The 15362-nt window shown below is 36.9% G+C and overlaps 2 protein-coding genes across 8 annotated transcripts in view; one reads left to right on the forward strand and one right to left on the reverse strand.

Moving 5' to 3' along the window:
• Positions 1 to 15362, forward strand: part of LOC112654455 (melanoma-associated antigen B18-like) — a 301121-nt gene that overhangs the window by 155089 nt on the left and 130670 nt on the right. The window lies entirely within an intron of this gene.
• Positions 1 to 15362, reverse strand: part of LOC112654486 (proteasome maturation protein-like) — a 77861-nt gene that overhangs the window by 20322 nt on the left and 42177 nt on the right. Inside the window, exons 3-4 of one of the 2 annotated variants that reach the window (XM_035711975.2) lie at positions 4666 to 4774; positions 41 to 103 (exon numbers count right to left, since the gene is read on the reverse strand). The gene's annotated coding sequence lies outside the window, so the exon portion shown is untranslated. The remainder of the gene's footprint in view (positions 1 to 40; positions 104 to 4665; positions 4775 to 15362) is intronic. The other variant, XM_035711978.2, reaches the window with a different exon arrangement.

Genomic DNA, 15362 nt, shown 5'->3' on the forward strand with positions numbered 1-15362 from the left:
TTCACTGTTATTTATATTCCCCAAATGAATGAGAACATACACTGTAGACCTGTGCTTTTCAAACAACATCCGCAGGCCGTAGGTGGCAACAGCATCCCTGGTCCTGGGGGAGGCAAAAGCAGATTTTAAGTCCTGTGCCTTACCCTGCAAGGTTTAAAACCTACAGAAAAGATAAGATCTACATGGAAGTACCAATTTGAAAACATATTTTAAAAGTTCTAATGGAGAAGGGAATATCTTTGATGATAAATAACCAATTAGTTATTCCATCTGGTGGCATCACTGATTTTGCATATAATCAAATCTTATAAATGTATCAGATCCAAGCTAACTTGAATATATGTGCATTTTTTCCTATTTGCATCAAATACCTTTCCATATACATGATTTCAGATAATAATAGGAGTGAATTTTGCATGTGCTATGTATCTGTTCAGCGGTTTATCACTCTGTTTCATTTTTTTTCTCTATTTCATTTTCAAGTCATATTTAATGAGCAACTAAAAGGAGGTCAGCAACTTTTGTTTGCATTCTCAGCCTTCATTTATTTCCTCAATAGAGTGGAATAAGAGGACAGTTATCTGGGCACTGACAGGAGGGACAATGAGGTTCAGGGTTGCAGAAAAAAATAGACTGAGGCAAAGACTGTAAAAAAAGCAGAGTTGCCATTTGCAGTTACCACTGGTTTCCTAAGTGTTCGGTAGCTCATGGACCCTGCGTGGGGACTGAACATTGGAAGGATGTTATGGAGGGTACTTCTATGTGTTAACCTGTGTGTCTCTTTTCCAACAAGCCCAAAAATTTTCCCAAAATCTCCCATCCCCTGTGACACCTGTACCATCAATTGTCAATTCTGCAGAATAAGTGAAGTAGTTGAAATTGTATAGAAATCCTCTTATCTCTGGTTACAAAATTTAGCTGAAGTAGGAATTGTTGGTGCTCTAAGAAAATTTAGCTTCTGCAGGTTTAAATAAAACCTTTTACTAGTGTATGCAATAGCTTCACATCTAAGGTGAGCCTTTATTCCTGCAGATGAAATGCTAGTGAAATAAAAGGCATGTATGGTACTGATGCTTTCACATAGATACCAGTACCGGTTGTTCACAGTTTTATTTATAAATGCAAGATTTTAAATAAATAAATAAATAAATAAATAAATAAATAAATAAATAAATGCAAGATTTCTGGGCAGCCCAGTTTCCTCAGTGGTTTAGCGCCTGCCTTTGGCCCAGGGCGCGATCCTGGAGTCCCGGGATCGAGTCCCGCGTCGGGCTCCCGGCATGGAGCCTGCTTCTCCCTCTGCCTGTGTCTCTGCCTCTCTCTCTCGTGTTCTGTGTCTCTCATGAATAAATAAATAAAATCTTTAAAAACTAAAACTAAAAATAAATGCAAAAAAAAAAAATAAATGCAAGATTTCCCACAAAATTCCCCAGATCACTGCAGTCTACCGTTTGTATTTACTTTCTGGGCCTATTATTTGGGGAGGTCCACAAATGATTAACTACAGCTTATTTGGTTTAAGCCATGGCATTGGATAGATGGCATTTCTCACTTTGTCTTCTCAGCAGCTGTGTGGATTATGGAGATGAGCTGTGGTTCTAGCCGAAAATGCATCATTTATATGTGTCAGTCGGATGGCATCACATGCCCGCTCTGGACTTTTTCTCAGAGGCTGTGAGATTTATGACCATCATAAAGCTTTTTTTCCCCCATAGATCATGTTGGTAGAATACCTGTACCTTTTCTGGACTGTACCCTTCTAGAAACTAGCCAGGGTCAGAAAGAAGAAGATGATGTTTTGGTCATTTCCACCCCCAGAGGGAGAGTAAATGACCCTGCTCCCTAAAACTTCCCTCTCCTGCCACACTACTAATTAGAGTAAATAAAGAAATCTAGCGAATTATTTTTTCCTTTTTTAAAATTTTTTAAAATTAAAAAAAATTTTTTTAAAGATTTTATTTATTTATTCACGAGAGACACACAGAGAGAGAGAGAGGCAGAGACACAGGCAGAGGGAGAAGCAGGCTCCATGCAGGGAGCCCGATATGGGACTCGATCTCAGGTCTCCAGGATCGCGCCCTGGGCTGAAGGCAGCGCTAAACCGCTGAGCCCCCCGGGCTGCCCTGATAATTTTTTTAGAGCAAAAGTTATAACTTGCTTAGCTTGGCGGAGATGCTACAGTAAAATCTATGCACACAAGGCAGTTTTCACTAATGTTCTCCACAGTTCTCAGCATTATGTCCCATCCAAATTATTGCCTGTCATTGGTATGTAATCAGAATATAATTTTCATAATCGGACCACACTCCTGAAGCAGTCATATGGTTGCAGACAATGTGAACTTTAACCATGTAAAGCTCCCATTCATGAACTACTTAGAAAAAGGAGGACAGGGACGCCTGGGTGGCTCAGCAGTTGAGCATTTGCCTTCGGCTTAGGGGTGATCCTGGAGTCCCAGGATCGAGTCCCACGTTGGGCTCCCTGCATGGAGCCTGCTTCTCCCTCTGCCTGTGTCTCTGCCTCTCTCTCTCTTCGTCTCTAATGAATGAATGAATGAATGAATGAATAAATAAATAAAATAAATAAATAAATGAAATCTTAAAAAAAAAGAAAAAGGACAGTAGTTTTCTCCTCTCAGTTTAACCTGCCTCTGTCCCTGCCCCCCAGCAATGCAAAGAGGAATAAAACCTGATTTCTATCTTAGAAAATTGCACTGATTCACAAAAAGAAAAATGTAAACAAAAAAGACACATACCATAATAGATTAACTATGATTACAGCAGAATGATGTGATTATCTAAGAAAATGGACATAGGCTCCAGAGAAGTTAGACTTAAGCTAAAGGTATTAGACATGTATTTCCCTTCTGGCTGGGACCCTTTCTGTCAGTAAGAAAATGGAAAATCAGCAAACTCAAAGTATTAAAAAATGCATAATGGACTATATACAATCAGAATAGTAACCTAGTTTTAAGCAGATATATATATATATATATATATCCCTCCACACGCACATCTATAAACATACTATTTGAACCACTCTGTTATATTAACAGAGGTGCTTATTATATCTACACATCTGTATTATATTTATCTGTATCTAGAAATACACAAATACACATACAACATACATATGAGCAAAGACAAATGCCAGGAGACAAAACTTGTTTTTGAATGAGTGAATCATCCATGAGCAAGTACTCCTGTATCATTCATTTTTATTTGTTCTTTCTTGCAACATCCTCCCGATTAAGAAAGGAAACCTCTTTCTCTACCAATTCGTGTCTTTTAAAAATATTTTCATTGATTTTCCCCCTTTTCCTTTGCATCAGACCTTGAAATTAGTAAAAATGGGGCAGTCCAGGTGGCTCAGCGGTTTAGCGCTGCCTTCAACCGAGGGCGTGATCCTGGAGACCCGGGATCGAGTCCCATGTTGGGCTCCCTGCATGGAGCCTGCTTCTCCCTCTGCCTGTGTCTCTGCCTCTCTCTCTCTCTCTCTGTGTGTGTCTCCCATGAATAAATAAATAAAATCTTAAAAAAAAGAAATTAGTAAAAATGGTTTTTTTTTTCTTTCTACACTCACTTCAACTTCATAAGTATGCATTAAAGGATTACTGTGTGATATGGAAATATGACTGTAAAAGGCTTAGGCTGAATGTGTTCCGACTCCAGGAAATTCACAAGTTAATAACAACAAACAAAAGTCTTTTTTTTTTTTTTAACAAAAGTCTTGATATGAGATGCTTTGTTGGTGATTTATCTCTTTTGCTTAAACCTTCAATTTATCAAAGATTTATAATGTTTAGTCTTGTTCTCTCTTGAGAGCACCAAGATTTGTTTGGGTGTTGCTGAATTATATTCAAGAAAAGATTATATAATCATCTAAGTTCTGTGGTAAAGAGATCACACGTAATCCTTGTGAAAAGGAGCCTGAATTGATGGATTCAAGGATTATTCAAGATGGGAAGATCATAGAAATGTTGGAATGTGTCTTAGCCATTCAGATGGAGAACCTGAGATACAGAGAAAAATGAGGTCAGAGTTCTCCCTTACTGTGTTGCTGATTATACTGATTTAGTAATGTGGATCTGGGTATTTTAAAAATGAGTTATTTTTTAGCAAGTTAAGCAACTTTTACTGAGTGTGTGTCTATATGCAGTAAAGTTAACAGTCCTTTTTGTGAACATTTATATTTTTTGGTGCTGCTCATCCTTTGTTATTTCAAAAGTTCTTTATGTATATAGCTAATGGAATTTTTCAAATATTTTATTTTTAATTAAACTCTTTATGATATCTTTGTTAGGAACTTGAGAAGCCTTCTGTACATTTCTTGTGTGTCCTAAATTTAAAAAGAGGGCCCCAACTTGAGTTCTTCACTTTATAGCATAATGGGAATGATCTATTCTCAGGAAAATTAGCCTTCCACTTAAATGTCTGTCTGCCTTTGACAGGAAAGGAAGCGAGAGATATGTGAGAATAGATATGCACTTGCACAATTGTGATACTCTCCCATCAGAAAGTGCCAGAATATCTGCAAAGAAAACTCTTTTGTCGAAATCAATTTTATATGAAGCTTGATTTAATGAGCAGTTTTTACGGGGCATAGAAATCTCTGGCACTTTCTTTTTTTCTTGCCGACCAGTTTTATTAATCACAGAGCAGCTACCTGTCCATTAGGATTGATTTCCAGGACTTCGGCAGAACTTAACTCCAAAAATTCTTTCAGCAACAGAGAATCAATTTCTTCAAGAATGTAGTGTATTGATGTTAAAACCCTGTAGGGTGAAATAGGCATTCTAATTAAGAGGGGTTGGTGATAGGATATGTATTGTATCTTCTAATATTAACTGGAACAAAATGTCACCCTCCTACCATTCTAACACAAACATCACACTAAGTCCTTATTACCTGCTTAGTAGTAGAAGGGGATTAGCAATGAGGTGACCTTAATCACAAAGATTGGACAGATCTACAAAAGCCTCCTCAATTCAGAGTGTCAGTCCGAAAGACACAATTATAATCTCCCCAGTCCACATGGTTGATTTTCAATTTTGTCAAGGAAGGCTGCCTTGTAATTCCAGTGGTTCTTGTGGTGCTGTTACTTCTTAGATCGTCAACTTTCACTTTCTGGGTTCTAACTTTCATTAATAGGTCTTTCGTTTTTCTGACTCTCCCTGGAATCAGAAAGGGCATTCATGGTCAAAGAAGAGTTTAAACAGGAGATTCTGTTTCCTGGAAGATTCAGAAATGTATTACCTCACTCATTGCTGGACAAGCCCAAAGCAAATATTTTATAATAGATCCTTCGAGAAGCTATAATTTGTGAATGTTTATATTTCAAAGTTGAAATAAAAGAAAGTTAGAGATCCTTGAAGAGATTATGTTGGAAATTTTAAATATATCTGTCTCCATTTTCACAAGTGCAGAGATTTTTCTGCTTTTCTTTAGTTAACAAGCACTTTAATACATAGATAAGAGAAGAAATTTGGGAATACAGAGATGGAGGTTACTTAATTATGACAGTAAAAATTTGAACTTCTATAATATTTATAAAAATAATCAATATAGGGACGCCTGGGTGGCTCAGTGGTTGAGCATCTGCCTTTGGTTCAGGGTGTGATCCCCGGGTCCTGGGATCGAGTTCCGCCTCAGGCTCCCAACAGGGAGCCTGCTTTTCCCTCTGCCTCTTTCCCTTTCTCTGTGTCTCTCATGAATAAATAAATAAAACCTTTAAAAAAATCAATATAATTGTCATCACATAAATTATATTTACTATTCACATAATGTTTAGAAAGCAGCTTATGTATTGTCTTTTTCCTTTATAATTTCTAAGTAATTTGAATTAAGATGACTTTGGAATAAGTTATTTGTTTGAGTATCTTTTTGCTCAGTTACTATGTTACTTTTATTTACTTATTTACAAAGATTTTATTTATTTATTTTAGAGAGAGTGCGTGTGTTCACAGGGAAAAGGAAAGAGAAATCTCAAGCAGACCCCCCCTGTTGAGCATGGAGCCAGGTGTGTGGCTCAGTCTTAACACCCTGAGATTATGACCTGAACTGAAATTAAGAGTAGGAGGCTTAAAAAAAAAAAAAAAAGAGTAGGAGGCTTAACTGGCTGTGCCACCCAGGCACCCCTATTTTTTTAATTGAACTATAGTTGGCACACAAGGTTACAAAATGATTCAGAAAGTCTGTACGTTACACTATGCCTACAAGTGTAGCTATTCTGTCGCGATACAACACTATTACAATACCATGCATTGTATTCTCTATTCTGTACCTTTCATCCTCATAACTTAATTCATTCCCCAACTGAAAACCTTTATTACTGACTTCTCTTCACTCATTTTGCCCACTCCTGTGCCCTTCCTCTCTGGCAACCATCAGTTTGTTCTCTATATTTATAGGTCTATTTCTGCTTTTTGTTTGCTTACATATTTTTTGTTTTGCTTTTTAGATTCTATGTATAAGTGGAATCATATATTTGTCTTTCTCTGGTTTATTTCACTTAGCATAATACACTCTAGCTCCATCCACATTGTCACAAATGGCAAAATCTCATTCCTTTTGATGGTGGAGTAATATACTTGTGTGTGTGTGTATATGTGTGTGTGTCTTTATATTTATCCACATCTATATCTACACATACATATACCACAGCTTCTTTATTCATTCATCAATGAATATCAATGAACCCTTGGGTTGCTTCCACACCTTGGTTATTGTAAGTAATGCTTCATTAAAAACAGGAGAACATATACCTTTTGGAATTAGTGTTTTCACTTTATTTTGGTAAATACTCATAGTGGAATCAATGGATTGCATGGCATTTCTATTTTTAATTTTTTTGAGGAACCTCCATACTATTTTCCTCAGTGTCTATACCAATTTGTATTTTTACCAACAGTGCACAAGGGTTTCCTTTTCTCTACATCCTCAATAGCACTTATTCTTGTCTTTTTATTCTACCCATCTGATGGGTATAAGGTGATTTTGGTTTTGATTTGCCTTTCCCTGTTGATTACTGATACTGACCATCTTTTCATTTGCCTGCTATCTTGTGTGTCTTGTTTGGTAACATGTCTATTCAGGTTCTCTGTCCATTCCTAATCAGATTGTTTTTTGGTGTTAAGTTTCATGAGCTCTTTATATATTTTGGATATTAAGCACTTATCAGATAAATCATTTACAAATGTCTTCTCCCATTCAGTAGGTTGCTTTGTCATAATGTTGATGGTTTCCTTCACTGCAAAAGTTTATTTTTATGTAGTCCCAATAATTTATTTTTACTTTTGTTTCCTTTGCCTGAGGAAAGTCTAGAAAAATGCTGCTAAGGTTGATGTTGAAGAGATTATTTCCTACTTCTTCTTATAGGAGTTTTATGTTTTCAGGTCTCACATTTGGACCTTTAATTCACTTTGAGTTTATTCTTGTGTATGGTATAAGAAAGTGGTGTAGTGTCATTCCTTTGCATGTAGCTGTCCAATTTCCCCAGCACTATTTATTGAAGAAACTGTCCTTTCCCCAATGTATATTCTTGAATCCTTTGTTGTAAATTGACCATGTAAGTGTGGGTTGATTTCTAGGTTCTCTATTCTGTTCCATTAATCAGTTTCATTGTGTCTTTTTTTTTTTTTTTTGCTATTATCATACTGTTTTGATTACTACCACTTTGTAGTATACCTTGAAATCTGGGATTGTGATATCTCCAGCTTTATTTTTCTTTCTCAAGATTGCTTTGGCTAATCAGGGTCTTTTGTGGTTGCATACAAATTTTAGTATTATTTATTCTAGTTGTGTGAAAAATGCTGTTGGTATTTTGAGAGGGATTGCATTGACTCTGTAGATTACAAGCACAGAGACTTAAATAATTCTTCTGAGGAGCATTAGTTGCTGGTGTTACAATGGGTTAGATACCCTAAATAACAATGACCACCTTTAAAAAAATCTGTATGAAATACATGAAAATAATTTAATGCACCCCTGAAATGGCAAGAAAAAATTCCAACTTCAAAACAGTGCAAACAGTACAACTGGAAGACTTTCAAAATAAGTTTCAAGGTGAGGTTAACTGCAAATGCATAATGAATATGAGCTTTATTTCTGTTGTCTGTTCAGGATTAGAAGATAGGAGAAAGAGCTATGGTCTGCCTACACCAGAGTCTAAAAAGGGAGCTACATTCTCACTCTGATGTTAAATGAAAAGAAGAGCATGGCACCACAAAGGCAAAAAATATACTTACCTTGACTTTAAAAAAGATTATATATAAAGAGTGTAAATTGCAATCTCTTAGAAGAAAATAATTGAATGATAGAAAAAAAGAACCTTAATCAAAAACGAGGCAGAAAGGAAAGGACAAAAAAATGACCCAAAGCAGGATATATAGAAAACGTAATAATTAAGAGTAGAAGTAAATTCATTTGAGTAATCATAATAAGTACATATAGACAAAAATATCCATTTAAAAGTAAAAGAGAGCCAGTTCTGAATTTATTACATCTAGCCATTTTATATAAAAGGTACCCTCAAAACTTTAGGATTTTGAAAAGAAGTTTGAAAGTCAAAAGTATGAAAATCAAAGGGTAGAATCATACATACCAGGCCAATACTAATAAAAATAAAAGCTGGTTTATATAAACTAATAATAAATAAGATAGTCTTGAACACAAAGAAGTATGTATTACTTGTAATAAAGAGGATCATGTTTTAATAATGAAAGTTTCAACTTATCAAGAAGACATGCAGATTCTAGACTTGTGTGCATAAAATACATGGTATCAAAACAACTATGCCACAAATTTATAGTCATAAAAGAGAAATAAACAAATACATCAACATAGTGGAAGATTTCTCTTAATGATGGATAGATCAGGGATATAAAAATCAGTAAAAATGGAGGAGATTAATATGCTTCACCTAATTAACCCATATAACACACTAAACCAAAAAAAATTTATTCTCATTTCTTTTCAAGAACACATAGGATATTTAAGGAAATTGATCATGTGTTAGATGATAAAGCAAGTCTCAACAAAATTCAAGAGATGGTATAATACAGATCATATTCTTTAACCACAATGCATTTATGTTTTAAAAGACTAAAAAATAAAAGATAATTTTAAGTATTTATATCCTTGGACATTTAAAAAACCATTCAAATAATAATGGATTAAATACAAAATAATAATAGGTATTAGAAAATACTCAGTGTATGTGTGAATGTTATACCTAAGTAAAGCTGTTTAATACATTTAAGATCTAAATACAAACCTAAACTATCTTTAGGTTCCAATTATTCTAATCAGAATCCTAATAGTGATACTCATGGTAATGCTTAAACTGATTCTTACACATAAATGAAAGAGCAGAAGACAGGACTCTGAAGAAGAACAAAACAGAGATTTGGCCCAATTACATGTCAGAGCATTGAAAGCAATGGTTGTAATTAAGGCACAGATTTGGTATTGCAATATACATCCTGACTAAAAGAATAGAAAATGTAGAAATTGAGAAGGGGTGGATTATTCAACAAGGCACTGAGAGAATTTGTGATCTCTGTGGAAAAGCAAATTAGATCCCTACCCACATATACCATAAAAATTGAGTTGGATTAGATAAATAAACATTTAAAAGATTAAAGCTTTCTACTGTAGAAGAAAGTATAAAGAACTATCTTTATGAACCCTGGGTAGGGAAGAATTTCTTAAGACTAAAAATCCAAAACTATAAGAAGAAATTGTTACCTGAAAATCAAAAATATTTGATTAACGATAGACACTGGGAAAAGAATGAAAATTCAGGATACATATTTGGAGAAGTCATTTCCAATTTGTACAGCTGATAAAGGGATATCTATTTATTTATGTGTCAATCATTTATCTAAAGATATATAATAAGAAAAATAGGAAAATAGATAAGGAAAGAACTATGAAGATTAGTTCCTGGAAGAAGAAAATCCATCAAATATTAAGGAAAAAAAACTGCTCAAACTTATTAAGAATAAAGGAAAGTTTAAGAAATCAAGTGAAAATCCTGAAAAGGGGAGTTGCCTACCTCAGGAAGTAGAGAGTTCCCCTACTGCGGTGAGTGTTTGGAAATAAACTGAAATGCACTTGGAAAGAAGGGTGTGAGGGAAATAAATTAAAATGAATAGTGATGACTGGTGTTAGGTGATACATAAATCCCTTTAAATTTTGCCATCTTGTGATTTTCAGAGTTGTAGTTCTCAACCTAAAAACAGGAAACCAGCTCAAGAGGCAAAGTGTTTATGTGGAGTCAAAGAAATATAATTTGGGGTACAGGAATTTAGGTGGGAACCCGAATCGTATCCTGATTATAAGAGGTGGACTCAGTTTCTATGGGGAAAAGAAGGAAGATTTGGTAAGTTGTTTTTAAGAGGGTTCACTAGTGCTGACAAGCAGGGCTGGATTTGTACTTTACTGATTGCCCAGGTGAAGGGGCCATGAGGCAAAGTTCACTTATATCAGAATTTTATACATATTTATATATAACATATATACATGCATAACATATATAGAAACATACATATAGTTTTATACATACATGTGTATATCTATATATATATATATATTTTAAGTAGTCTCTACACCTTGTGTGGAGCTCAAACCCATGATCCTGAGATCAAGAGTTGCATGCTCTCCTGACTGAGCCAGCTGGGTGCCCTGTGTGTGTGTGTGTGTGTGTGTGTGTGTAAAATTAGGACCATTTAATTATCAGTAAATATTTGTCCCAAATAACTAAGAGTTATCAGTATGTTTTCAATATTGTTTATAACCAAGAAAAAACAAAGAGATATGAGATATAAAGACAATCACCCATATTGCTTGGGCAAAATTATTTATTGAGAAAAACATTCAGTTTTTTTTTATAAGAAAAATAAATTATTCAAGTGGCTTACACATCCAGAGGCTTATACTCATATAATTGGCAAAAATTAAGTGATTCTTTTTATTGAGTTCCTAGATTTCTTTTTCTACAAGAGGGATTCAACAAATATGAAAACTTTGTATAACTTTCACAGTTTCAAAAGTACGTTCAAACACTGGTTAAAAAGTCTTAGGCTTGGGATGCCTGGTGGTTCAGCGGTTGAGCGTCTACCTTCAGCTCAGGGCCATGATCCCATGATCCACATTGGGCTCCCTGCAAGAAGCCTGCTTCTCCCTCTGCCTGGGTCTCATTCTCTCTCTCTCTCTTTGTGTGTGTCTCTCATGAATAAATAAATAAATCTTTAAAACAAAAAAAAAGGTCTTAAGCTCACTTCAAGAGGCAAATAAAGGGACCTGCTGTCCATTTTAGAGATGAATCACTTGAGGCAGAGTGCTTGAGTGACCTGCCTCTGGTCAAACAAGTAATGAAGCCTCAGAGCCATAGTTAAAGCCTAGACTTGGAAGTTGAAATCCTCTGCAATATACCCACCACACTCTGAATAGTGTTAATCACTGTTTTAAAAAATATGTTGGTCAATGTCTTCATATTGTAGGTTATTTTGTTTTTGTATTTTGTGATATTGGAGATTGGTTCTCATGAAACATTAACAAACAATTAAAATCAACAAATGCCAGGAAAACCCCTCACCCCCCTACTCATCACCTGAGCCTATGATGTAGAGCAATTCTTCTTTCTCATCTCCTCACATTCCATATTTGAAGCCCAGAAAAGTCCAGAAGGAAATCCTCTGACTTGGGATGAGAACCGTAGGTATTTCTGAAACCTATCGCCCTCTGCTTCCTGCAGCTTCCCTCTCTGGTACCAGCTCTAATTAGGCATGCAGAGTGTTGCAGACCCACCGGAGAGTTGATCCATTAAAAGACATTTTGTTGTTAGATATTTCATTGTTATGAGCTCTCATTTACATCTAAAGAGCGATTTGTGAAAGAATGAAGTATTCAAAGATTTTATAGCCCATAAAACAACAAGGAAATGACTTTTAAGAGAACCACTGCATCACTGAGGCACTGCCTTTTTACATTGCCTTCTTTCCTGCCAATTTTTTGCCTCAGTTTCACTCCACACAACCACTGTACCTCAGATCTGAACCAGAGAATCTCACACTCTGAGCCACAAGTCAACCCAAGGCACAGGATGATTAAAGACCCAAGATACTGCGACTTCACTTTGTCCCCTCCTCCTCTGAGATGGCTCTTTGGCCAGTCTGTGAACCACACTGGACCACCACCCAGAGGACTCCATTCTGTTTCCAGTCATGATTAGCAAGTAGTCTCACTGGCATTCCATTTTCTCATGTAACGTACCTGCCCCGGGAAACCAAAGGAGGCAAGAACACACCGAGAGAAAGCCCAGAGCAGAGTCAGCTCTGAAATACCAGCAGAGCCAGGGCTCCCAGATGGGTCCGAAGGTAACGTGACAAGGAGAGCCAGCGGCTCTGCCATCTTGACCTCTGGCTCTGGTGCCTGTCTGCCCGAGAGTGTCTTTTCTCCCTTACCCAGTTTAGACCCCTCAGGGCCCTAAAGCTGTTTGTGCAGCTGTGCTGGCATCTAAATGGTTTCCCCTCCTTTTGCTTCTAGGGTTAAGTAATAAGTTGAATCATTGTCTCTTCCGACAAAGATAGCAGAGCTCCATGTGCAAAGAAAACAGGCATTAAGGAAATGCAATCAGTTGAGCTACCACTAATTTAACACTGAACAATAAAATGAAAAAAGAAAAAACGCTTCTGAGAAGGACAAAAAGGATTTCTCACTAACTCCTTCCCCGTTTTATTTTTAAGCTCTAATTTTTTTTATTATTTATTTATTTATTTTTTAAAAGATTTTATTTACTTATTCATGAGAGACACAGAGAGAGGCAGAGAGAGAGGCAGAGACAGGAGAAACAGGCTCCATGCAAGGAGCCCAATATGGGACTCGATCCCGGGACTCCGGGATCATGCCCTGAGCCAAAGGCTCAACTGCTGAGCCACCCAGGCGTCCCAAGCCCTAATTTTTAAAAAAGATTTATTTATTTTAGACAGAGAGTGCAAGCAGAGGGAGGGGCAGAGGGAGAGAGAGAATCTCAAGCAGACACCCCGCTGAGAGCAGAGCCCCACTGACCTGGGCTCCATCCCATGACCCTGAGATCACAACCTGAACTGAAATCAGAAGTCTGATGCCCAACCCACTGAGCCACCCAGGCGCCCTGCCCTCACCCCAAGCCCTAATTTTAAAGATGAGTATTTTGAGTTCCAAAAATTATGTGACTTGTCCAAGATGCCTCAACTGATAATTGACAGTGTTAAGTCAGCAAGGTAGTATAATGTACTACCAGTCTCCCAGCCTAACCACAATTAATTCTTAAAGCATCTTCATAATATTTGTTTCATAAAAGCACACTCAGCCTATGCTTCAACACTCTCAGAGAAGGAACATTCATTTCTTGGGCAACCAAAACATTCTGGGCCAGTTTTAAGGACAGGAAATATTTTTTCCTTTTTACCTGAAGTTTCTCTGGCTGCTCTATTCTTCATTCCCTTTTGGCCTTCTGAAACCAGAGGGGGAACATTCAGCCTTATTTGGCTTCTGCATGACTTCCCCGTATTTCAATCATACTTTCCACAACTTTATTTACCCTGCCTCATCCCCAGGCACTCTTTCTAAATAGAAGTATTAGGTCCCTTCCGCGTCTCCTTTTCTCTTTGTAAATGGCTCCGTATTCTTTGAGCTCAGTTCTATTAGTATTGGTGTATACTACATATATAACCCAAACATCAGCTGATTTGCTTCATTTATTTTCATGATTAGCATAATTATTATTTTGTCAGGACAGTTTTGCCTTGACCGTCTGCTTCTGTTGCCCACTTGCACAAATATACCCATGAGATAAAATGCTGGATCAAAGCATTTGTGTATTATTTAGGGGACACTTCAGTATCTTTTTACGGACTCTTATCTGACAATTATATTTGTCCACTTTTGCTTCCACATGACAATTCATAAGCTATTTGTTTTTGTTTTTTAAAGATTTTATTTATTTACTTGAGAGAGAGCACAGGAGAGCACAAGCAGGGGGAGTAGCAGAGGAAGAGGGAGAAGCAGACTCCTCGGGGATCCCTGGGTGGCGCAGCGGTTTGGTGCCTGCCTTTGGCCCAGGGCGCGATCCTGGAGACGCGGGATCGAATCCCACGTCGGGCTCCCGGTGCATGGAGCCTGCTTCTCCCTCTGCCTGTGTCTCTGCCTCTCTCTCTCTCTCTCTGTGTGACTATCATAAATAAATTTAAAAAAAAAAAATTAAAAAAAAAAAGAAGCAGACTCCTCGCTGAGCAAGGAGCCCGATGTGGGGTCCTGGGGGACCCTGGGATCATGATCTGAGCCGAAGGCAGACACATAACCAACACTGAGCCACCCCGGCACCTCAAATCCATAAGCTATTTGAAAACAGAGTATACTGTAGTAGAAATCATTAATTCCATCACTGGCATTGTTTCTGCCCTCCCTTCGTGGGCACTTCATAACTCGTAGTTACATTCATTATGTATTTATTATCTTGAAATTTTAAAGTGATCCTCACAAGTATTTTCACTGTTTTATACTCTCTCTCTCTTGTCTATCAAGTATGGCTTTTTGAATACCCTGTTGAAATGTGGTACTGGAAATAAACACAAAATTTGGCATCTACTCTGGCCAATATAAAACAGTGAGGTACCAGTTTCCTTTTTCTTGAGACTGTAGCTGTACTACTGTAGCCTTTTGCCATGTTAGATTTTCATTTTTTGTTTTATTTTTGGTTTGGTTTAATTTTTTAACTGTGTTAACTGAACTTCTTTAGAAGTGAAACTTGATATTCTTTGACTTGTCAATCCATGTTTTCCTTATCTTTTAATGGTGATTAATTACTATTTGAGAACCACATTATAGGACAAGACATTCAGCTCAGTTAAATTTCATTTTCGGGCTCTGGTATATAATCCTGGTACATTTGGTATGTTTTTAATGTTGCTTCTGCTGCCAATTATGTTAGTATTACTCTTAGTTTTCATTCTCCCTAAACATTATTTAACATTGTAGGAGATGAAAAGTTTTCCTTAACCCTTAGGGTCCCTGGCTGGGTCTGAAAATTAAACTGACAAAGAGTTACAGAAGAAAAGCATACCAGTTCAGAGCGCCTGGGTGGCTCAGTGGGTTAAGCATCTGCCTTTGGCTCAGGTCATGATCTCAGGGTCCTGGGATCTAGCCCCCTACCCCTACTCCTTCCTCAGCAGGGAGTCTGCTTCTCCCTCTCCCTCTGCCCCTTACCACAACTCATGCTCTTTCTCTCTCTGTCTCTCAAATAAACAAAATCTTAAGAAAAAAAAAAAAAAGAAAAGAAAAACATACCAGTTCATTGGATGTTAAGTTTTATGTCACATG

This window comes from Canis lupus, chromosome X (assembly GCF_003254725.2).
Source record: "Canis lupus dingo isolate Sandy chromosome X, ASM325472v2, whole genome shotgun sequence".
In the NCBI taxonomy this organism is placed as follows: domain Eukaryota; kingdom Metazoa; phylum Chordata; class Mammalia; order Carnivora; family Canidae; genus Canis; species Canis lupus.